We start from the raw sequence: 22,085 nt of genomic DNA, 5'->3' as shown, positions 1-22,085 counted from the left end.
CTGTCCTCTTCCTGGCCCCGATGTGCCGCACCCTCCTCTCCGGGAATCAGAGAGCCCGTCCAGGAGAGGATTTATCTTATCTCTGGAACTCGGGGAAGCATCTCAGACAGTGACTTCTGGGGGGAAAAGGGGGAATTAGGGAAGGATTGTTGGTCAGGAGTCCCCAGCTGGAGTTGCCCCTTTTGCTAGAAGAGGGAAAGTTCCGGCAGCGGTTTGCTGGCGGTGCAGTAAGGGCAGCGCGGGCGGGACGGGCCCCACCGGGGAGTTGTGAGGGGGCAGGAAACCCACCGTGAAGTGGAGGAGGAGGCAGTAACCCGCGGGGCTTTCGGCGCGGGTGCGGGAGGCAGAGGAGCTCGGTGGCTGCCGGGCGGGCGGTGCTGCCGGCCCGGCAGAGGGAGCGGCCGGTCGGGGCGGGCGGGCAGCGTGCCCGTGGGCCCGATCCCGGGCGGGCGGCAGGGCCGGGCCGGGCCGAGCCTGTCCCCTGCCCCCCCCCCCCCCGCCCGGTCGGCGTCCTGCGAGCGGCGGCAGCGGCGGAACGCGCCGGGGCTCCGCGGGCGATGGGGCCGTGGCAACCGCGGAACGCGCCGGGGCTCCGCGGGCGATGGGGCCGTGGCAACCGCGGAACGCGCCGGGGCTCCGCAGGCAACGCGCCCGCAGTCGCGCAGCGGAGCAGCGATGGGCAGCAGCGGCGCTTCGGCTCTCGCAGCGTTTCTCGGCCCCGGGCCCCCCCCCGCGCCCCCGGCCCCGTCCCCTTCCCGCCGCGCCGGGCCCCCCCGGCCCGTCCCCGCCCCGCGGCTCTCGCCCTATTGGCGGTGGCGCCGCTGGATGGGCCGGCGCGGCTGGGCCTGGCGCGGCGCCGCCCCGCGGCTCTGCCCGGCCCGGGCCCGGTCCCGGTCCCGGTCCCCGTCCCCACTCCCGCCGGGGCCGGCGCGGAGCCGCCGGGCCGAGGCCGCCGCCGCCCCGCCCCGCCCCGCCCGCCCCGTCCCCGCCTCCTTCTCCCCGGGCTCCCCCGCCCGCCCGCAGCCGCTCGGCAGCCCGGGCGCCGGCCCCGAGCCCCCGGTGCCCGGCCCGGGTCGGGAGCGGCCGAGCCCGGCCCCGGCACGGGGCGAGGGGGCCGCGGTGCCGGAGATCGCCTCGGCGGCCCTTCTCCGTTCCGGGAGCGGCGGGGAGCGACGCGCGGCCGCAGCGGCGCCAGGTCGGAGCGGGCCGGGCCGGGCCGGGCGGGCGGGGGCTGTCGGGCGGCCGGGGCGGAGCGGTGACGGCCCGGTCTGGCCCGCAGGGAAGGAGAAGGGGCGGCTGGAGGAGCTGTACCGGCAGGGGCCGCTACTGGGGAGCGGCGGCTACGGCTCCGTGTACGCGGGCACCCGCCTCTCCGACGGCAGCCCGGTAAGCGGCGGGACGGCGGCGGGGCGGGGGGAGGAGGAGCGGGAGGCGGAGGCTCATCCCGCCGCTCCCCGTGGCTTGCAGGTGGCCATCAAACACGTGTCCCGGGAACGCGTCGCGGCGTGGGGTGAGCTGGTGAGCGACCGGGGCTGCCGGGAGAAACCGGGGCGTCGCGGGGCGGGGGATAAGGGGAGGCCCGAGAGGGTGGAAACGGCAACACCGCGGGGGGAGCGGGCGTGGAGTCGCGGGGGGACGCGGAGCATCCCGGGGAGGGGCTGCCCGGTACCGGGGGGGCCGGGCGGGGGGCCCTGGAGCAGCCCCTTGGCAGGGGGGTGCCCGGGCACCGGTGGGGTCGGGTGGGGGCACTGGGGCATCCCGGGCGGGGGCTGCCGGCGCCCCGTCCCTCTGACGGCCCCGCGGCCCCCCGCAGCCCAGCGGCACTCGAGTCCCGATGGAGATCGTGTTGCTGAACGGGCTCCTCCGGCTTCCGCGGCGTCATCCGCCTCCTCGACTGGTTCGAGCTGCCGGACGGCTTCGTCCTGGTGATGGAGCGTCCGGAGCTCGCGCAGGATCTCTTCGATTTCACCATCCAGAGGGGATCCTTGTCGGAGGAGGTGGCGCGGGGGCTGTTCCGGCAGGTGCTGGAGGCGGTGCGGCACTGCGACGCCTGCGGTGTCCTGCACCGGGACATCAAGGAGGAAAACATCATCGTCGACCTCGCCACCGGGGAGCTGAAGCTCATCGACTTCGGCTGTGGCACTTTCCTCCAGGACGCGGCCTACACCGAGTTTGCCGGTGAGCCCACACCCGGGGGGCTGCTCCCGGCACTGCACGGCCCGGCCTGGCCGGGCACCGGTTCCCCCTTTGGAGGTGGGGGGGGCGGAATTCATTACTCATCCGGCTGCCAAGTTGGGTTTTGGCACGGGGAGGGGGGGGGGGAGATGCTGTGAAACGGGAGCCGGCTCCCAGCCGCTGCCGCCCGCCCTGCCCGGGGCTGGGGTGGGGGGAGCCAGCCTGACAAAAACAAACACCCGTGGGGGTAGCAGAGGGGGGGTGGAGGTGTTGCAATTCCATGTGCTGGCCACCGGTTTGGTTTGCAGGCGTGGAAGGGTTTGGGCTGCTCCCCTCCCCTTGTTTGCCTTGGCTTTGTTAACACTTTTTTCTTTGGCTAAGGCAGGGGGGGAAGGCGTGTTTTTTCCCCACCCGTGGGGGTTTTTTCTTTTTTTTTTTTTCTTTTTTTTTTAACATAACGGTTGGGCCTTCCCTGGGCCCATGCTGCCCTCTTCCAGCACCGGCGACTGTTTTTTACAACCCAAAGTTTGTAAACAAGAGCCCCGTGTTGGTGAGGGGGTGGCGGGCCACACCGTGCGTCATCCCCCTCCCCACCAGTGCAGCCCCCGTGTCCCCAAGGACGCTCGGGTGAGGATCCGGGAGCGGGCAGCATCCGCCTGACGAGCTCCGCCTGTCTCCCGCAGGAACACGAGAGTACAGCCCGCCGGAGTGGGTCTGCTACCACCGCTACCACGGCCGTTCAGCAACAGTCTGGTCCCTGGGCATCCTGCTCTATGACTTGGTCTGCGGGGACGTCCCCTTCGAGCAGGATGAGGACATCGTCAGGGGCCAGCTCTTCTTCCACCAGCCGATCTCCCTCGGTGGGTACCCGGCGTCGTGGCGGGCAGCGGGTTTGGGAGATGGCCCCGGGCGCACGAGCATCCCCGCTCTTAGGGCTGTGGAGGAGGGTGATGTCCCGGGGTCAGCTGGGGGAGGTGGCACGTGTCCTGCCTTCCTGCTCTCCTCCAAAGCAGCTCCTGGATCGGGAGGTTTGGGGGTAGCTCTGAGCACAGCCAGCATGGCCGGGGCACTGCGGACGGTGGGGGAAGGTGGACAGGAGCCTTCTCTGACCGGCGGCGTCTGGTTTCTCTCCCCAGAGTGCCAGCATCTCATCAGGTGGTGTTTGTCCTTGCGGCCCTCTGATAGACCATCCCTGGAGGACATTTTCAACCACTCCTGGCTGCAAGGCACTCACCACCCCTAGGAGATGGCAGCCACCCCACCTGCACGCTTTGGCCCGGGACCCTGGCCGGTAACAGCTCCGGGCCTCTCCTGGCCATAAGAAGCCAAGAAGACCAGGCTTCCTCACCACCGTAGCCTGAGCAGGGATCATCGGGACCACGCACATCCTGTCCCGAAGCTGGGCTGGAGACCTGATCTTCCAAGTGCTGGTGGCCGCCATCCAACCCAGCTCTCCTGGGCTCCATCTGAATGACCCTGTCTCATTTGCTGGTCTTGCCAGCAATTTTTTTTTTTTTTTTTTTTTTTGGTTCTGTCATTGGTGGAGAGGGGAGACCTTATTGCAAACCATCTGGTTTTGGTGGCTCCCAAACATCTTTCTGAGCACCTGAATTCAGGATGGCGAGAGGATCGGAGACCTTATTGCAAAGAGAAGCTTCACCGGGGGAAAGACTTGGGGAGGAGGGCAGGTACTGTGGCCGAATCGCTGCCTCCTCCCCTGTCACCGTGCCCGAGTGCCTTCAGCTGAGATCTGGACTGTGCTGGAGGAAATACCTGAATTTTCCTACACTGCTGCTTTTCCCAGACTCGCCTGGGTATATGCTTCCTTTTCCCCTTTCAAAAATAAAACGGGTCAGAGGACACTGGGAGCCAAGCAGGCGATCCCTCACCTCCCGTGCCTCCACCTCGCCTGGATTTTCTGGGTTTCTTTGCTTCCCAGTGCCCTCACGAATGCACAACCAATGCAAACGAACAGAGCTGTAAAGGTCTTCAGCGTTATACAAGAGCGAGGTTTGATCTACGGTATTTAATAGTGATGACGTTTGTCATGATCCCCTCGGTGGACTCGTGATGGTTCGTTTGCTACGATCTCGAAAGTGCAAAAATAAGGTGACCAACACCAAAGGTGACAGCAGTAATAAAACAGTGAAACTTCACTGTGTTGCCCGTGAAGTGGCACGCGATAGTTAGAGATGGGTGAAAGAAAGGAAAAAAGTAAAGTTAAGTTTGAGAGAGAGGAGAGAGAGAGGTTATAGCTGCCACCACTGATCTCACGACGTCCCAGCGGTCCTGGGTCCAGCTGATGCTGCGTCGTCGATCGTCATGGTCCTTGGTGGGGAAGCTTCCCATTTTCTTTGTCCAGAAGTCATCCTTTTATGCTCAGTAACACACCTTGCTCCACCTCTGCCTCAGGGGTCTCCGCCCTTCTCGAGCGAGGCCATCGCACACGCGCAGCAGGGAGCGTGCGAGGCGTGGGCAGTCTTGGAGGCGGGCAGCCTTCCACCAGGAGGGGTGTTTTGGAATTATAATGAAGCAAAGTTCATCTAAGGTTCACGATTTCTTCATTGATGTTATGGCAACAGTTGCCATCCATCTTTTTGACAGTGGCTGTGTGATTATCTCCAACAGCTCTGGCTGGGCCCAGGGACCGAACAATAGCACAGCACAGCCTGCGCCGCCCGGTCAGCGCTCAGGGGAACAGCCCAGCGCCGCCTGCGCCGCCCGGTCAGCGCTCAGGGGAACAGCCCAGCGCCGCCTGCGCCGCCCGGTCGGCGCTCAGGGGAACAGCCCAGCACTCGCCGTGCCACACAGTTCTGCATGCTGGAGCCACTGCACCGCATCCCACTCCAGGGATCGGCAAGGCCAAGCCGGCCGTTGTTGGGTACCTCACTGTCCATGTCCCTGATGACAATGAAGACAGTGCTGATCTTCTGACCCACTCTTAGAGACGTTTTACCTTTTTTTCTTTTTTCCAGTTTTTGTTTTTATTTATTTTCATGGATTTGTATATTAAAGAGAGAGAGTTCTAGCCGCCAGGATAACTTATTTATTTATGTATCATTCCCATGGGTTTCCAACCCACACCTTGCTCCCACAGCTGCTGATCCCCCAGTTTTCTGTTCGGGCCTTCCCTCCGTGTCTGCCCCGTGTCCATCCCCACGCGCAGTGTTTCTGTCTGGGGGGTGCGGAGCAGCTGCCTGCTCCCCAGCTGTCTCTGTACATAGTCCTGGTTGCTGTTGTTCCCTTGCCAGGTGTTTTGTTTTTCCCCGCGGGTGTCTTCTTTGGGACTGGGGAGGGGGGAGCTGCTCCGGGCTGTCCGCGCTGTCAAGTCTTTATATGTTTTGGCCAGTGGGTTTTTTCTTAATAGTTCATATTGCACAGGGGAATTCAGAAATCTTATATTTTTTTAATGTGGTTTTAAATATAAAGAAACTACTTGACGTGCTGGAGACATCCCTTTACTGCAGGGCGGGATGAAGGATGCTGCGAGCGCGCCGGGTACCGATGGCCGCACCGTGGCGGGGCTACTGCGGGGCTACTGCAGGGACCGCCCGTTTGTCTCCAGCTGAGACTAACTCCGAAGGCCTCGCCCAAAGGCTCGCTGAGCCACGTCAGCCAGGACCAGCCAGCCGCCAGCACCACGGGGAAGGCTGGACGCTGCGGGGTGTTTCCAGGGCCGACCGCTCCTGGCAGGTCTGGAGGGATCGCAGGGGCTGCGCAGCCCTTTGCGTTTCCGTTCACCCGCAGGCCGGTGCGGAGCGTGTGCTGGGCACGGCAAGGAAACAACCCTCAAAGCGACCTTGTGAAAGGCCGGGTGTTGTCAGCCAAATTAAATTTCAGTCGGGCAGATCCTGTTGCTCCAGCTCTGTTGGCGTGGAGCGGGTGTTGGGTGCCGGGGGGTGAAGGAAGCCGCCGGCGGGCTGTGCCACCTCCAGCTCGGCTGCGGCGAACGCGGAGCGAGAGGAAGTTGGTCTTGGGATTACGAGAAGTCGGTCGCTGTCAGTCAGCAGCAGTTAACACTTCACTCGAGCTTTTACCCTCTGAACTGTCAGACCCCATTGCCCAGCTCTGCGGTGCTTTGGCTTTGGGGGTGTTGTTCTGGGTTTTTGTTTTCACTTGGGATTTTTTTTTTAATGTGCTGGATTTTGAAGCCCTGTTCCTGCTCGACCTCACGGCGCACCTGCTGTGCTGCGCTCGCAGGGCTGTGTCTGCCCCAAGGAAGGGGCACGTTTCCCCTTCTGCAGGTTACTGTGCGAGTCCACCATATCTCAGACAACAGGACCATCCTTTCCTTGGCTTGCCCCAGGGCTTTCTTGCTTAAAGCCCCCGTGCCCAGGCAGCAGTCCCTCTCCCTGGCTCACCTGGGGCTTGCCAGCACTGCTGTCCAAGCCGGGGGGCTGCTGTGCCATGGGGGGGTCCTGGAGCCACGTCACAGCCTCGTGGGGTGACCTGGTGTTCTGTGTCACTGCTGTGCCTCCACCTTCAGCAGAAAGCCTTAACTCAGTTTGGTTTGCCTTTTTTTTTTTTTTTTAAACTCAGCCAGCATTGCACTCCCACCTCTATTTCGTAACGTTTTATTGCTCCCCGCTGTCAGCGGGGGAAGGACCCATATTTTGGAAAGCAGAAAAAAACGATGAAGCAGGAGCAGGATGAGATTTCAGACTGTTGGACCTTCCGTTCTGGGAGCACCAGAGTCCCGTGGGTGGCTCAGGACTTGCAAAGGGCCAGCACTCATCACACCTGTGGCTTCCTGTACCCATCCATCCCCAGCAAAGGTGCTTGGTGATGCAGAAAGGACTGGCCAGGGCAGCCTGCAGCCACAGCAACAGCGATGGTTCTGTTTTGCACGTCCCTGTCTGGGAATGAGTGATGAGCAACAGCCAAACCCCTGCCACGGCTAAAAAATGCAGATGAGCCCTGAGGAGGAAAAACGCCCTGGGGAGCGGGGCCGGGCTCGCCACAGGGACCCGAAGAGCTGGAGACTCGGCGGTGACATCTCACCCCATGTCCTGCTGCAAGGAAAACATCCAGCTGCCCCTGAGGTGGCGTCTGAAACCCTTTGGCCCTTCTCAGCACAGGGAGTCACAGGAGCTATTTTAAACACCTGCCTTAGGATGGGGTGAATTATCAGCAAACCAGGTGTCCCGCGGCTCCGCTCCCCACTAATGAATCCTGGTGGAAGTCGGTCTCCAAAGCCTTTTTGCCGTTGGTCTGTGGGGCAATAGCACCACCTCCACAGGGCAGGTGGGGAAACTGAGGCACAGTGCCCCAACTTGCTTGCTGTCCCACCTTTTGTGGGGGAGCTTGGGCTCACCTGCCTTTCCCTGCCCTATCCCTCCTTAGGCTGGGGCCAGCCGCAGAGGAGCTCCCAGCTTTAAACCCCTGTTGTCCCCACATTCCCCAGGCAGGGAATTTAGTCCTCCAGGAGTCGAGACTAAAGCCCTGCACCCCCCTCAGCATGAACCTGGGGTGAAATCTGTCCCTTCACATCCCTCCTCTGAAAAATGAACCCTGTGCTGTGGCAGTGGGGGCAGCCAGGTGCTGGTTTCAGGCACCTGTAGCCCTGCTCAAGACTAGAGTCCATGTTTTGGGGTTTACACCGACCTTCCCGAGAGTGGGATCTGCACTAACCCTGCCTGCGTGACACATCGAAACTGCATCACTCGGCCTGAGAGTTGGTGGGGGTTTTTAGGAGGAAAAAAACACTTTATTCACTGAAAAAAAACCAAACAAAAAACAACAACCAGACAAGAACTGCAAAACCTTTCCAGTTGAGTCAAATTTAGCAGATTCAGCTAAGGAAACATATTTTTTAAAGGAATAATTGGTGTGATTCTTTCATCCTTTTCCACGCTTTTGGTCCTCTTTCTCCAGGGTAATATATTTGTGTCCTTAATCTCTGTGTTTATTACAGTTCAGAGGGGGTTAAACAAGCCAAAAAATGGAGCAGCTGCTCCTGTTTCAAATTGAAGCGGCCGCTTCAGTTAACCTGAAATGACACGCAGGCACGCGTGTGCATTTGAACGGCTGCAGGGACGGAGATCTCACCCCGCTACAAAAGCTGAGACAAACAGAAGCAGCAAAATGTCATTTCAGGCCAACCCCTGCCAAAAGTCTTCCTCTTGCCCCAGCTCCTTGAAAGGGGCAGGCAGGGCCGGGCCCCCGGCACACACGCACGGCCTCGTGAGCCACCAGCGCCGACCCCAAGGGAAACCGCCCCCGTGCTGCCACCCGCGCGGCACGCGTGTGCCACGGCAGCCGGGATCTCGGTGCCAGGCTACTACTCGTAGTAAATCACTCGCTGTAGCATCCCAAAATGTGCGCGTGGGTGCGAGCAGATCCCCCCAAAACACATACATTTGGCTCAGTTGTGCCCAGGTTGGCTCCTGCCGTCACCAGCTGAGACCTGACGGCAATCGAGGCACAGCTGAGGATGCCGAGGACTTGGATTCCAGTCCCTGTACCCCATCCTCTGGGGGGGTTTCTCTCCTTCTGGGGAGAGGGGCAGGATGAGGGCCGCGAGGAGACAGTGAGCCACCTTCCCTCGCCGAGGCGGGGGGGTCACCCTCCCGCTGCTCTAGCAGGGTGTTTCCAAACAAAGTCTTAAAAGAGTTTATCCCCGTTTATTCAGGAGGCGACTGCTTGTGCCTCGTGGCTTGCCCCATAATGGCGGCTCCTCCCCCTCCGCGGCTGTCCTTACCAGGGGACATTTTGGCACCGGGGCTCGGCTGGGGGCTGGAAATGGCCCCAAAGGGCTTTGAACCCCTGAGGGGACCAGGACAGCCGCGGGTGCCGGCGGCGCCACCCCGGGGTGCCGCAGGGACCCGGACGGCGCCGCCTCCCCCCAGAGCCGTGGCCCCCGCCCGCGCCCGGCTCTGTCCGCCAGCTCCCTCCTGCGGCCCCGCGGGAGGTTGGAGCCGCTTCCTCCCGCCCTCTCCCCACGGTTCCGCCCCGGGGCTCGCTGGGCGCCTCCCCGCCCCGCCCCGCGAGCGCTCTCGCCCCTTCCCCGGGCGGTGTCTAACCCGGCCGGGCCCCCTCCTCAGCCCGCCGCCGGCCCCGCTCCCGCGGCCGCTCCCCCCGCCATGGGACGGGTCCTTCGCCCCGACGGTCTCCCCCGCCTCACGCGGACCCTCCGCCCCGCGGGCCCCGCCCCTCCTCTGACGTCACTCCCGCCGCCCGCTCGCCATTGGCCGGCCCACAGCTCTGTCCGCCCGGGTCCAAGATGGCGCCGCCGGGCGCTGCGGGCGGGTGGCGGTGAGGCGGCCCGCGGGGCCTGGCCGGCCGGGGGGCTCCATCGCCCGCCCGCTCGCTGCCGGGCCCGCCCCTCCCTGCCTCCCGCGGCAGCAGCAGCTCTGGCAGCGGAGCGCCAAGCCGCCGGACAGGTGAGCGCCGGCCCGGCCCGACCCCCAGCTCCTCCGGGGAAGGGCTGCAAGGGCCGCGGCTCCCCTCCCCAGCGGGGGGCGTTGGTGGGCGAGCTGGAGCAGCCCCTTGTCTCGGGAAGGGGCTGCCAGAAGCACCCTGCCTGGCCGTGGGGCTGGGGCCCCTGGGGTACCCCCTGCAAGGGTGGGGGGTACCGGGGGCGCCCACCCCGGCTGTGGGCCAGGGGAGCTGGCTGGGGGCCCTGGGGTTCCCCTCTGCAGTAAGGGGGATGCCGGGGGCACCGCGGGCTGCGGGGCAGGGGAACTGTGCTGGAGCAAATGCCCTTGTATCAGGCAAGGGTAGTGCCAGGGTCGCCCCCTCATCTGTAGGGCAGGGCAGGTCCTTGGGGGGACCCCTGTGTGCACCCTCTGCCCCATGGGAAGCGGGGTGGGGGTGTCAGGGCCTCGAAGGACCCCTGGGGTGGCCTCAGAGCCAGGGCTGTACGCCCTCCTTTCCACAGATACTGAAGAGATCTCAGCCCTTCCCGAAGCCCTTAGAGATTTCACCTTGGGTCGGAGCAGCTCTGTCCCAAACAGGTGCCCCTGCCAACGTGTGTGCCCCTTGTTATCCTCCCTGCGGGGTGTCACTCCTGGTCCACCTCTGCTCGATACGAGGGACTGTGGGGCCTCTCTGTGTGCACCTCCCCTGCTGTGGTTCCTCTGGCTGGGATGTCCCTGTTCCTGCCGAGGCATCTGCCCTCACCCGGGGACGGGAGAAACAAGTGACATGTCTGATTCAAGTGGTGCTTAGGAAGAAGAGGCTGGTGGGGATGAAGGAGATGCTCCCTACAAGGCCTCTGGAGCAAGGCTCCCATGGGCACAGGGCACTCGCCTCTCTGGGGAGGCTTTCACAAGTGCTGTTCCTGTCTGGTGCTCCTCACGGGTGCTCTCATTTCCCTTCCCCTCCTGCTGTGCAGACACAGTCTGAATTGCTTAGTTGGATCTAAATTCTGCTGGGCCAGTTAAATCTCTCTTTCTAATGTGCTTTCACTTGGTTCTTTGTCACTGCGCCGGCTCCCTCAGGTTGGTGGGACAGTCCAGTCCTGTGGCAAGCAAAGGGAAAGCAATGAGCACTATGTGTTCCTCCTCTCCTGCTCACGGGGAAGCAAATGTTGTGCTCTCCCTAGGTTGTTTCGTCTCCTGATTGCTCCCATCCCTCCCGGAGGTCACGGCCCTGCTCCCAGCTGGTGGTCTTAGACAGCATCTCTCTTCTTCAGTGGATGACTTCAGGCTTCGGCTTGGAAAGCTCAAACCTGGTGAACCTGTCTGGGAGGCAGCCAGTCCTGCCTAGACAATACACTCCAAGTCAAGGTTTTGGCAAAGTTCTCCCCTGCTCCTAACTGGCTGCTGCCCAGGAGGCTTGCTGCCACCTCGAAATCCCCCACATGCCCGTCCTTCCCAGGGACAGCTATGACAGGGCTTGGGCGACACAACAAGTGAGCCCTGCTGTCACTGGCTGGAGTCCTTCCCTGTCCCGCAGGGCTTGGAAATGTGAATTCCCAAACCTGGAAATCCTCTTGAAGGAAAAAAAGAATTAACATCAGTGTGTAAGGCACAGGGACTTGAGACATGTGGTCACTCAGAGCGAATTGGTGGTGCAGAAAAGAGCAGATCTTTAATCCCAGCTCAGGCTGGAGAGACCCTAGCTCTTAGGGTCTTTGCTGCTGCAAAGAACAAATCTTCAGCCAAATGTGGCACTTTGGATCTAAGGCTTTGAAGACAGAAGATTCTTGAGGCTGCCTTTGGTCTGTATTCAGCTCCCAACAACAGGGAAGAAGTGCAACCCCAGAGTAGGCTGAGGAGATTATTTCTGGGTGCTGTGTGACTTTTTGCATTGTTGTCTTTTTCTTTCCCTTTTCTGCAGCATTCAACCTGTCTGTGGAGCACAGTATCCTCTGCTGGATCCCCGGCTCACCAAAAAGTAAGTGTTTATCTTCTAGATGCAGGCCACAAGGCTTTGCAGGGTTTTTGCTCAGTCCTGCAGTGGGTGGAGGTCCCCAGCACCCTCTGGCACTGTGATGTTCCTGCCGAGAAGGGCAGCAGTGGCATGTGGCGCTGCCTTGAGCTCTGCGAAAGCTCGTGGGGAAAGCTCATGTGCTGGTGTCCTTTGTGGCCAGAAATCCCTATCATACCAGCCACATCAAAGGAGACGGGCGTATTTTTTAGCAATGGTGTCTGAGCCCTCTGCTCCCCTTTGGAGACAGAAGAACTAAGGGAAGGGGAGGTAAAGCTGCCTGGCAGCTGCGAGGCTGGAGAACCCCAGCCCCTTCCCGGCAGGAGAAGGCAGAGCTGATCTGAACTGCCTCCTTGTCTCTGTCTTGTGCTGTGTAGTGGTGAAGGTTCCCCCTTTTCTGTGATGCTTCAGGTGGTGGACTTTGACTCCTGTAGCTGAACGGTAAATGCAAAGGCTCCTTTTGTGCCCGAGAGAAGAACCAGGCTGGCCTGTCTGCTGGGAGCCATCGCAGCTGTATCGGGAGCATCCGTGAGCGCAGACTGGCTCTAACTCCTGACATGCCTCTCCCCAGGTCACTGGACTTTTTTTGGGTGTTAATCTACCAGTTTTCTCTAGGGTGGGGGGAGGCAGAGCTGGAGGAGTCGTACGTCTCTCCCCTTTGCCCTTCTGAGCTGGGAAGCCTGGCACCTCTCCAGCTGTGTGCTGGCACTGTGGCCTCTGTGCCCTGCCATCGTACCAGCTCGGGCTCTGCCTCCTGCCAGCAGGCAGCGCAGAGAGTCTTAGCGTGTTCCGTGGGTTTGGGAGGAGGAATGGGGAAACTGTAAGAATGGACTGGCTGGTTGGAGTGAGGACGTAGGGAAGGGAAGAAAATGGAGTGGTCTGACAGCATGGCTCTGATACTGTTTCTTGCTGTCTCCCAGCTTCATCAGGGGCCACTCCAACATGCTGCCTATGAAAAGCAAGAAGGCCTCCAGCTTTTGTGAGTTTTCCCACAACACCAGTGATTCCTGGGACATCGGTGGTGATGAAGATGAGGACTTCTCTTCCTCCTCTTCTTTGCAAACTCTGAACTCTAAAAGTGGCCAAGGCCACAGCAGCCCAGGTTCTGGAGAACCACAGCAAGCTGCAGGTGAAACCCGAGCGGGCCCAGTCTGCTCTCAGCGACGTGCCCACCAACTGCAAGGTTGCCAAGTCCCGCAGCGAGGCCCAGCTCTCCAGGACAGCTGGTAAGAGCCGTCCCCAGCAGCAGCCTCATGCTCTGGCGCTCCGCTGACTGGCTGCTGAACTCAGCCCCTTGCTGCTACTCGCGTGTTAGAGACGAGAGGCTGTGGCACAGCCGGTAGGCTCAAGAGAGCCTTTCACCTCCTTGTAGTATCCTGTACTCCAGGGAACCATTTCTGGAGGCCTGGCCTTAATGCCTCAGTCTCCTCTGCTGCTCAGTATCCTGCGTACAGGCCCAGAGGATCCCGTGTTCTGGGTGCTGGGGGATTGTGGAGTTGTGTTAAGCTCTTGCTTGGAGTTGCTCACTGTCTGCTTTCTTTGTGGCCCAGTGTGCTGCTCTTAGTCAAGGTCTGGATGAGGTCCTGCTGACCCCAGGTCGGGGCAGTTTGGGCAGAGAACTGGGCAGCGTCAGCCCCTGCTCGTGGCAGTTACCCAGCAGGTCCCTGCTGCCAGCAGGTGGCATTGGCAGCCCATCGCCTCCTCTCTGTGCTAGCAATTAGCTTGATCACTCTTTAGATCAGCAGCAAGCAGAACAGATCTGAAGGCTGGTTCTTGTGGGATTCCCACAGCTTCTTCTGCCTCATCTCCTGTGCCCTTCTGCCCATGGCTTCCCATGGGAAGAGGGAATTCTGATCCCCTGGCAGCCAGGTGTCTGATGCAGGAGGAAGAGAGTGAGGGAGAAATGGGGGGAAATGATGGAAGAGCCACAACAGATGCCTGTGAACCAGCTGATCCACCAGAGTGGGCCAGCGGTGCTCTGTTTGCTGGGACTGGGGAAGAGAGGGGTGCAGTCTGCAGCGGCAGACTCTGTCCCCACCTCACCACAGCATCTGCTCGTGGCAGAGGAGGCCTGTGTGTGGACCCCTTCAGAAGCAGCAGTCCCTTCCCCTTTGGCCTGTCATTCTACTCATCGCCCGAATCTCTGACCAGAACGCTTCGGGTGCTGCCCCCGAGATGCTGAGGGAGAAAACCCGCCCGGAGAAGTTTTGGCAGCTCCTTTCCAGCCACAGCACGGACCTGGGTGAGTGTGGCAAAACGGGGGTGCCTGTGGGTGGGAAGGGAAAGGCAGAGGGGGCCTGCTGCCTGCTTCAGGTCGCAGTCAGGTCTGCTCTGGCATGGATGAAAGGACTACCTGCAGTTGCTCCAAGTGGGATAGTTGCACAAACTGCTCTGTTGGCAGGTGGTTATGTCCTCCACCAGCTGCCTGTCCGTTTCCAGTCTTCCTCCATCTCACAAATGATGGTTGTGATCACTGGGGACTGTTGGACTCTGCATGAGAACTGAGGCTCTGGAGGATTGGAGCCCCTGCAGCCACCAGTCCTGTGCCCAGACTGAGCTGTAAACGTCTCTCCTCCCCTTGCTGCAGACACACGTCCCCCGTCATTGCTGATGTGGAGCCTTCCTGGAGGCTCGAGTGTCTCCAGAGCCTGCAGGAGCAGACTGGGCTTTCCTCTCCTTCTGGTGTAGTGGTACCTGGACGTGCCTAGGATCTAACCCACTGCCACCACTGTCCCTTTGCAGATGAGCTGAGGAAATGCAGTTGGCCCGGTGTGCCCGGAGAGGTCCGGCCCGTGACATGGCGTCTCCTCTCAGTGAGTACCCAGAGCTGTGACACAGGGGTCTGGGGGGACTGTGCCGAGCCAGGGACATGCGCTGCTAGACCTTCGTTGTGTCCCGTAACCAGTTTTGCTCATTTTGTATCTGTGCCCAGCCTACGGGTGAGCTGTAGGGTTTTTTTTTTTGTGGGGGAGTGTAGTTGCTACATCCTCTCTGAGCACAAAGCCCAGACTGGTGCTGGGAACCAGTCTGTGTGGTTCCCTCTTGTTTTGGGAAACTGAATCCCATGAAGGTGGGTTGCTCCAAGATCAGTAAAGGCATCAGGGGCTGGGAAAGCCAAAACCTGTGAAAGCTCTTTCCCCAGCTCCTGAGTCTCTGTGCCTGATGCTTCCAGGCGCACAGCTGACCGGCAGGATTTCAGGGGGCGGTTTGTGGTGAGGGAAGGGGCTTTGCCCTGACACAGCTTTTCCTGCCACAGGGTTATCTCCCTGCAAACACGGAGCAGTGAAAGCTGACCCTGCAGCGCAAGCGGGAGGAGTGCTTCAGCTTCGTCCAGCAGTGTTGCAATTCCCACGACAAGAAGCACCATCAGGACACCTACTGACAGGTACGAGCCCTCTGCCTGTTGCCTGGCTTTCTGCCTTGGTTATGTCCCTTTCCTCCCTCTTGCTGCCGCTTGTCCGTGTGGTTGAGGGCATGCAGGGGCTTCCTCTAGCTGTAGCTATCAGGAGTCTTCTCCTTGGGGACAGGACACCATGTTTCTGTCTGTCTTCTTACAGGCAGTAGTTTAAGCCTTCCCTAAATCGACCTCATAACTAGAATTCAGACCCCAGCTCTTTCCCAGCTCAAAATTTGACCTCTTAGATGAATTGGCTCCTACCTGTGCAGAGACAACAGCAGATCGTAGATCGATACGGTGCTAACGCGGTGTCGTTATAAGCCCACAGGTGTTACCTCCAGAACTTGCCTGTAATCAGAATATTACTGATTTTATACCTTTATTTCAAGTCACTAAAAAGCTGCATAGCCCCTCTAGGGGATAAGAAGATTGGAAAGGAAAGATTGGAATGAGCAACACAGGGAAAATAATCAGTGATGCCTGAGTTCCAGGAAACAGACACTCTCCTGGGAAAATGTCTTTTCCATCACTCATAGTTACAGCTGCCCACTGATGACCCCAGAGCCAGGGTGAGACATCATGGGTGCTGGATGGCACAGCCTGGCTGATTTAATGAGCTGTACAATAGGTATTGTAACTGATGTGAATTAATCTCTTCACTGCATGACTGGATCTCGTTGCCTGCTCTGGCAGATGGTGCAGCCTGGCAGATCAGCTCAGCAAGCAAGGCTAAGCCACTGGAAAGTGTCTTTTCTTAGGCAGAGTTGTAGTTTTACCTGCTACTTAAATACTACTCCATTCTTTCTCTAATTCATGAGGGTGGTATGGGGATGCTGCCCAGTCTTCAGAGATGAACAAAATCAGGGTTTGTTACAGTGTTGGTCTCCTCTTGGTGAAAAACCAGCGGAAGAACTCACCTCACATGGAGTTGGCCAATCTCCTCACTCCCTGTCCTCACAAGTTTTATTTAGAGATACCCAGGTCACATGCCAGCTGTCCCTTGTGGATGGTTAGTGGCAAATGCAACTCACCTCTCATGTGCACAGGAGGGTTTGGGAGAGGAGGGATCTGCAGTCAGTGCTGGGAAGGAGACGTGTGGGATGAGAGCAAGAAGCCCAGGACATGCCTTTTTAGTCAACTTACAGTCCTACTGTAACATCAGCAGACCCTGATGAAAGGGTAAAAAAAGCAAGGGGGTTGATTTTTGCACTGTCAGTTTAGACTCTGTTCAAGAAGCTGAACATATTCGATAAAATATGGCTGTGTAGGTACTTAAGCATGTTGGAATATATTGGGCTTGGTTAGTGCTAAAAATACCTTCTTGATTCTTTGTTACCTTTGTTCTCATTGTAAAGTAATTGATGAGTTTGTCTTTGAACAGTGAGGCTCACCTGAAATTTTGCAGCATTTAGACAGCTTTGTGGCTGGTTGCCTTTTTTCAAGGCCAGGAGGAGGATATGAGATACATTGACTGATGCATAACCCTTAGGGTGAGGCACAGAAGCAAGTCAAGAAGGCAAACTGGAGAGCCAAGTTGCTGATTATACTTCATGTGTCAAATATTCTTCTCAAAACCAAAAGGCATTAGACATGAATAGGACAAATATCTGTACCCTCACACCATGCACGGGTTAAATTATTTCTCTTCACATGTTCTGATTAATAAAGGACATTGTTTAAAGTTGATTAAATTAGTTTCACACATCTTGGAAGCCGTGGAAAGATGAAGAGCAGCGGAGAGGTGAGATGTTCAGGAGAAACTCACTTCCTATATCTGACTTTGAGGCTGCCCCATCCCAATGGCGTGTCTCTGCCTTGTGTTCCTTCTGAAAAATTCATTAATTCAGATCACTTTTTTAGCAAAAGCTTTTGTCTTGGAAAACATAAAACCTCTGCACTGAGCCTGCGCAAGAAGTAGTCCGTTGTCTTTGCCTGTTACAATACAGCCCTCTTGCCCTGCAGCTTCTGTACTCGCAGAGCTGGGCAGTTTCAGGGAGAAAAAGTAGAGATGTCCCAAATTCAGACAGTGATTAACACACGCTTTCCCAGCACTGCTTACACTGAAATCACTGATAGGTTTTGGAGTTAGCATTGCTCTGGTGTGGCAGGATCCCATTATAGCTCTTGCCCTAATGCCCGATTCACATTTTTAAGGCACTCCCAAGAAATCAGAGAAGCAAGCAGTAATTCATTGAGCTGCCTGCCATAAGCCAGCTTGGTGAAAACCAAGACACCAGATCATCCAGTAAAAATTAGATGGCCTGGGATGTGGTGGGAAACCCAGCTGGCTAATTTAGGCTAGATTCCTCAGTCTTGGATGGCTCATGTGAGGAGACCCAAGGCCTGTCTGGGTTCTCATGTGTTGGCCTAACCAGGTTCATACCAGAGTAATTCAGTTTGCCCGTGCAGGTGTGAGAGGAGAACGAGGTCTTTAAATGGAGATTTGTAACCATGGGGTATAAAGTAGGTGCTCTCTTGTGGCTTTTAATTGCCGTGTTAGTTCTGTGTGCTGCTTGAAGGCTTCGTTCAAGGCTTTTAATAGCTACAAAAGACATCATCGCCTCTGTTAAGAGTGAGACTAAATATGATGCCTGCTGCGCTGTAGAGTAAGAGCTTGCAGCCTCTGTCCTTGTTACTTGCACTTCAAAACTTTTACTTCACTCTTTCCAAAGGAACACTGTGTGAACTTAGCAAAAACCTGACTTCAGTTTGAGTTTTTAAGTTTAAATTTGTGGCAGGATGTGCTTAAACTTGTTATAAATGCAACAAAGTAAGGAACAGGTTTTTCCTAATTCTTTTCAAAGGCATGACTGTGTGTGCCGAGTTGGTTGTGTCAGGAAAGGGAGTCAAACTTCAGCTGGTGGAGGGGGCCTCATTTTCTCAGAGGTACGAGGTTTCAGAAGTCTCTTGTCCCCTGGCAGGGATGGGGAGAGGTGCCCAATTAGTGCTGACAGTTCTCTGCATTCCTACACATACCATCAGGCTTACTCTTTTTTCATCTGGGCCAGGGAAAGAAGCACTGAAAAATGTGTTTGTGAAAATGTAAATTATCAGCAGGCTGCAGGCATAGCTTGCTCTCCTCTGATTGTAACTCATATTTATTTAGGACTTGACATTGTCCATTTAATGCAGCACTGAAGTTTTATACGGGTTTCTAAAGCATCACTTACCATTTCATTATCTGACTTAAACAGCAAGAGATGACAGCTGAGCTATGTTTAACTCGAAGCAATAAAAGAACATAAGCAGTATAAACATTAAGCAGTAATAGAGGAATCCTACTAAGCTCTTTCTAAAATTGCTTCCCAAACTAGAAGTGTGCATTCTTCCAGTAAGTGTTGGGTACTCGTTTCCCAGAAGGAGCCAGTTAGTATTTATTACCAGCATTAATGTTGGCCAGTGACAGGTTGCAGTATAAGCAAAATAGTTTTGAAATGTAGTTATATATCTTCCTTCCTGTTGAATAAAGATTTCCTAATCTGAATTTATCTGAAGAAAAACTGACAGAGCAATCAGACTAACTGTGGGTGAATCTTGCACGGAAAATACAACCAGGAGTTTATATGAAATTCTACTGAGATCTGTGTTAAGAAATTGTGTTTTTTCTGAGCTTTTACCATTTTGAGAAAATTGAAAATTATATTTATTATCCATTCAAATGAAGAGTTAGTGATCTGAGATACAACTGTTTTATAAAGCAGATTAATTACATATTTGTACACAGACTCTGTGCTAATATGTATTAATATGCCCTGTAGTATCTGGAAAAGTAATGAAATAGTTGTTTCTGAATTCTCAACTCTGTGCTAATATATGTTGTAAACCCCTTCTTTTTATCCAGAAGAAAAATTTCCTGTGCAATACTATTTTTTTTCCTTTTTTTTTTGTGGAAGAAAGAATTAATGGACGGTTCAGAAGGAAAAAGTCTCTGTGAGGAAAGATACAAATCAGTCCCCTGTGAGACATGGCTGTTGTCCCACGCAGTCACTGTGCTGTGCAGCCTCCGGGGGATGGAAGGATACCCCTCCCTGCTGGGCTGCTTCATCCCCAGGAAGGCAGTTTGCCGTTGCCTGCCGGGGGGAGTTGTCTCCCCTCCTATCCTGCCCCTCAGACTAGTACTGTCCCTCTGTCTGTCTTGCTCTCCTGTTACTCCAGGCTCAAAATGAAAGGCAAGGAAAATGTTAGAGGAGAAGACTCAGTGGGGGCAGAGAGCGCACCTGGAGAGACCCGGGACTGACAGAAACGTCAGTGGCTGCAGTAACCACCAGGGTTCACAGACTGCTCCACCCGGGTGCAGAACAAGTATGTGCAGAAGGTGAAGTTTGCCCCTTTCTCCATCAAGTGCAGGTGAGCTGACAGTTGTAAAAAAAATCTGCAGAAGTTCTTGAGAAAAAGGAAAATGTCTCGGTGATGTTGAGAGAATGGTTATACTGGTCTTGGGCCAGCAGGACGACTCTCCTGCTACAGACTGCTGGTTCAGGAGCAAAACTGTCCTAAGCTGTGATCAGCTTATCCTGCTCCACCTCTGCTGGGCCCACTCCTGTGAGAGCTGGACGGCGTGATCGCGAGCATTTGTGTCCTGGACACACAGTGCAAAAAGCTCTTCTGCAAATAGAGGCAGATGACTGTAGATTTCAAGGGAACAAATTTATTTCTTTGCTTCTCCAGTTGCAGTGGCAGCCATCAGATAACTATTGCATCAAGTTTTTAAACCTCAGGCTCATCACCTGTCAATCTGGAGCAGTCTGCTGTGACACTACAGGGTTTTTTTGTTAATCTCTGCACTCCTCCACTGTCATCCCTTTGTAGCCCACCGTTCCCATAATGGCTGTGGCTGTTTTAGAAGAGTTTCAGAAGGCTTTAGTAAAAAGTATGTACTAGCTGGTTTTTTTAAAGGCTCTTTAAAACCCTGTCTAGCCTGGAAAGATGCTCTGGTGTGGGGCCCTCAGGAGGACTGCAGGCAATTGCTGTCTCTCAGCTGGCTTGTGAGCTCAGCCAGCTTTCTTACCAGCTTTTCTCTCCTCAGCTCCTGCTTGGGGAGATAGTTATTATATATATATATATAGTCAATTATGGTTCATTGCTTCATTATTTTAGTAATTTTGTTTAGTTTTCTACTTGAATCAGCACAGCACAAGGATAGTCATCATTATATATCATATAATGAGATATAATTAATATATATCATATATATAATATCATTTGGAATAGAGGGCTAGGAAAATAACTCTACCAAAAAACTAGTATGTTGGGAAGAAATACATTGTTGTGTTGACTATGATCAGTAATGCCCAAAGTGTGAAGGAAGTAAATGCTGTCCATGTCTGGCTCTCAGCTGCTGTTATAATTTCAAAATAATCCTCATCTGGGTGAAGAAAGTTCCTTCTGCTTTTCCTCAGAGTGACTGTTGTCCTCCTGTTCCTCTGTGTGATGTGCACCACGGAGGAAGGAACTAAAGGAACTTATTGCAGATGTTTTTCCGTCTTACCAAGTCCAAAATTCACTTTCAGAGCAGCCCTGTATAGTCACAAAGCTGTACCTGGTTAAAAGATTCTTGTGACATTATTATTAGAAATTGCTGCAGCAACAACTTGCCAAATGAACCGTTAAAAGCAAACCAGGGTCACTGAACCACAATAAAATTCATTAAAGGCTGCTTGGGGCAACACATGGTCTTTGAAGGTCTTTCTCATTTTAACCATTCGTCTCTTCCAGTATCTGTGACAGAGCCCTCCACCTCTCTTTTTATCTCACTTGCATGTAAATAGCCATTTCAAAACTGCAACTTTCTTTTAGTGACAGGTTCCTTTGGTGGTGTGTCACTGTAAAACTGGACGATCTACTGACATGCAGAAATGTGACTTGGGGGGAAACACCACCTTTTACTACTAAAGGAAAGGGTATGGTCTTTCTGCTTTGGGAACTCTTGAGTCTTTTTGGCTCTTGCTCTCCCCCATGAACTCTGAGTACCAACTTTGAGGCTGAAGTTTCAGAGGTGCTAAAGCATTTTCTCTTCAGCTGATGAGAAAGGAGGTCCAGAACTGATTCCTGTCAATAGAGGAGCCACAGTTGGAGCCCACTGTGGGAAGTACGAGCAGCAGCTTGCCTGTGCCCCAGAGCCTGTGCCGACACTGCCGCCTAGCTTCTGCTTTTGCTTCACTGCAGTTGCTCACGTTCGTGTGTTACACAGCTTTATCGAGCCCCTGGTGGTGAGTCACGGTCCTGTGACATTGACTTCTGCTCAGGTACGTGGGTTCATTCCCACAAAAACGTTTGAAGTGGTCGCAGCAGGGCTGAGTGATGGCAGACGGCTGCAGCAAACAGTAGAGGAGACCTGAAGTGTCAGTGCAGCGAGAAACTCCCAGCCTGTATTTGCAGAGAGGGAACCGAAATTCGTCTGTCCAAATTGTTACAGGATTTTGGCAGCACCACAACTCAGGCAAACCCATCCTAAGTCTGTTGAGTGTTTCCAGTCACAGAGCACTGGTAGTGTCCTCAGACACGGTACTCTGACAGGTCACCTTCCTTTGGGCTCAGTGCTGTCTTCTGCTTTCCTGCGCCTCTCTCCTACCCTTATCCGTCTGTGTCTCGTACCATGCATAAATCTTTTTTCCTCTTTCACCACAAAATTTGTAGCTTTTGCTTCTTGGTCTATGATGACCTGGGAGCTACTTGTAGTCCTAAGTACTGTCTTTAGGTTTTTATGCATCTCGGTCGGAAAAGACCTTGAAGCTCCTCCAGGCCAACCATGAACCTCCCCCTGACTGTTCCCAACTGCCCCAGATCCCTCAGCGCTGGGTCAGCCCGACTCTTCAACCCCCCCAGGGATCCCGGGGACTCCCCCCTGCCCTGGGCAGCCCATTCCAACGCCCAACAGCCCCTTCTGCACAGAAATCCTTCCTCAGAGCCAGCCTGACCCTGCCCTGGGCAGCTTGAGGCCATTCCCTCGGGGCCTGGCGCTGGGGCCTTGGCTCCAGAGACTCATCCCCCCTCTCTGCACCCTCCTGTCAGGGGGTTGCAGAGGGCCAGGAGGTCTCCCCTCAGCCTCCTCTTCTCCAGACTGAACCCCCCCAGTTCCCCCAGCCGCTCCCCAGCAGACCTGTGCTCCAGACCCTGCCCCAGCTCCGTTGCCCTTCTCTGG

General features: G+C 56.0%; 1 pseudogene; it reads left to right on the top strand.

Annotated features, from left to right (window-relative positions):
• The first annotated feature begins 8,841 nt into the window (after nt 1-8,841).
• On the top strand, nt 8,842-21,282 carry LOC141969413 (TBC1 domain family member 22B-like; annotated as a pseudogene).
• The last annotated feature ends 803 nt before the right edge of the window (nt 21,283-22,085 follow it).

Source organism: Athene noctua, chromosome 22 (assembly GCF_965140245.1).
Source record: "Athene noctua chromosome 22, bAthNoc1.hap1.1, whole genome shotgun sequence".
NCBI lineage: Eukaryota > Metazoa > Chordata > Aves > Strigiformes > Strigidae > Athene > Athene noctua.
This window is presented reverse-complemented; position numbering and strand designations above follow the sequence as displayed.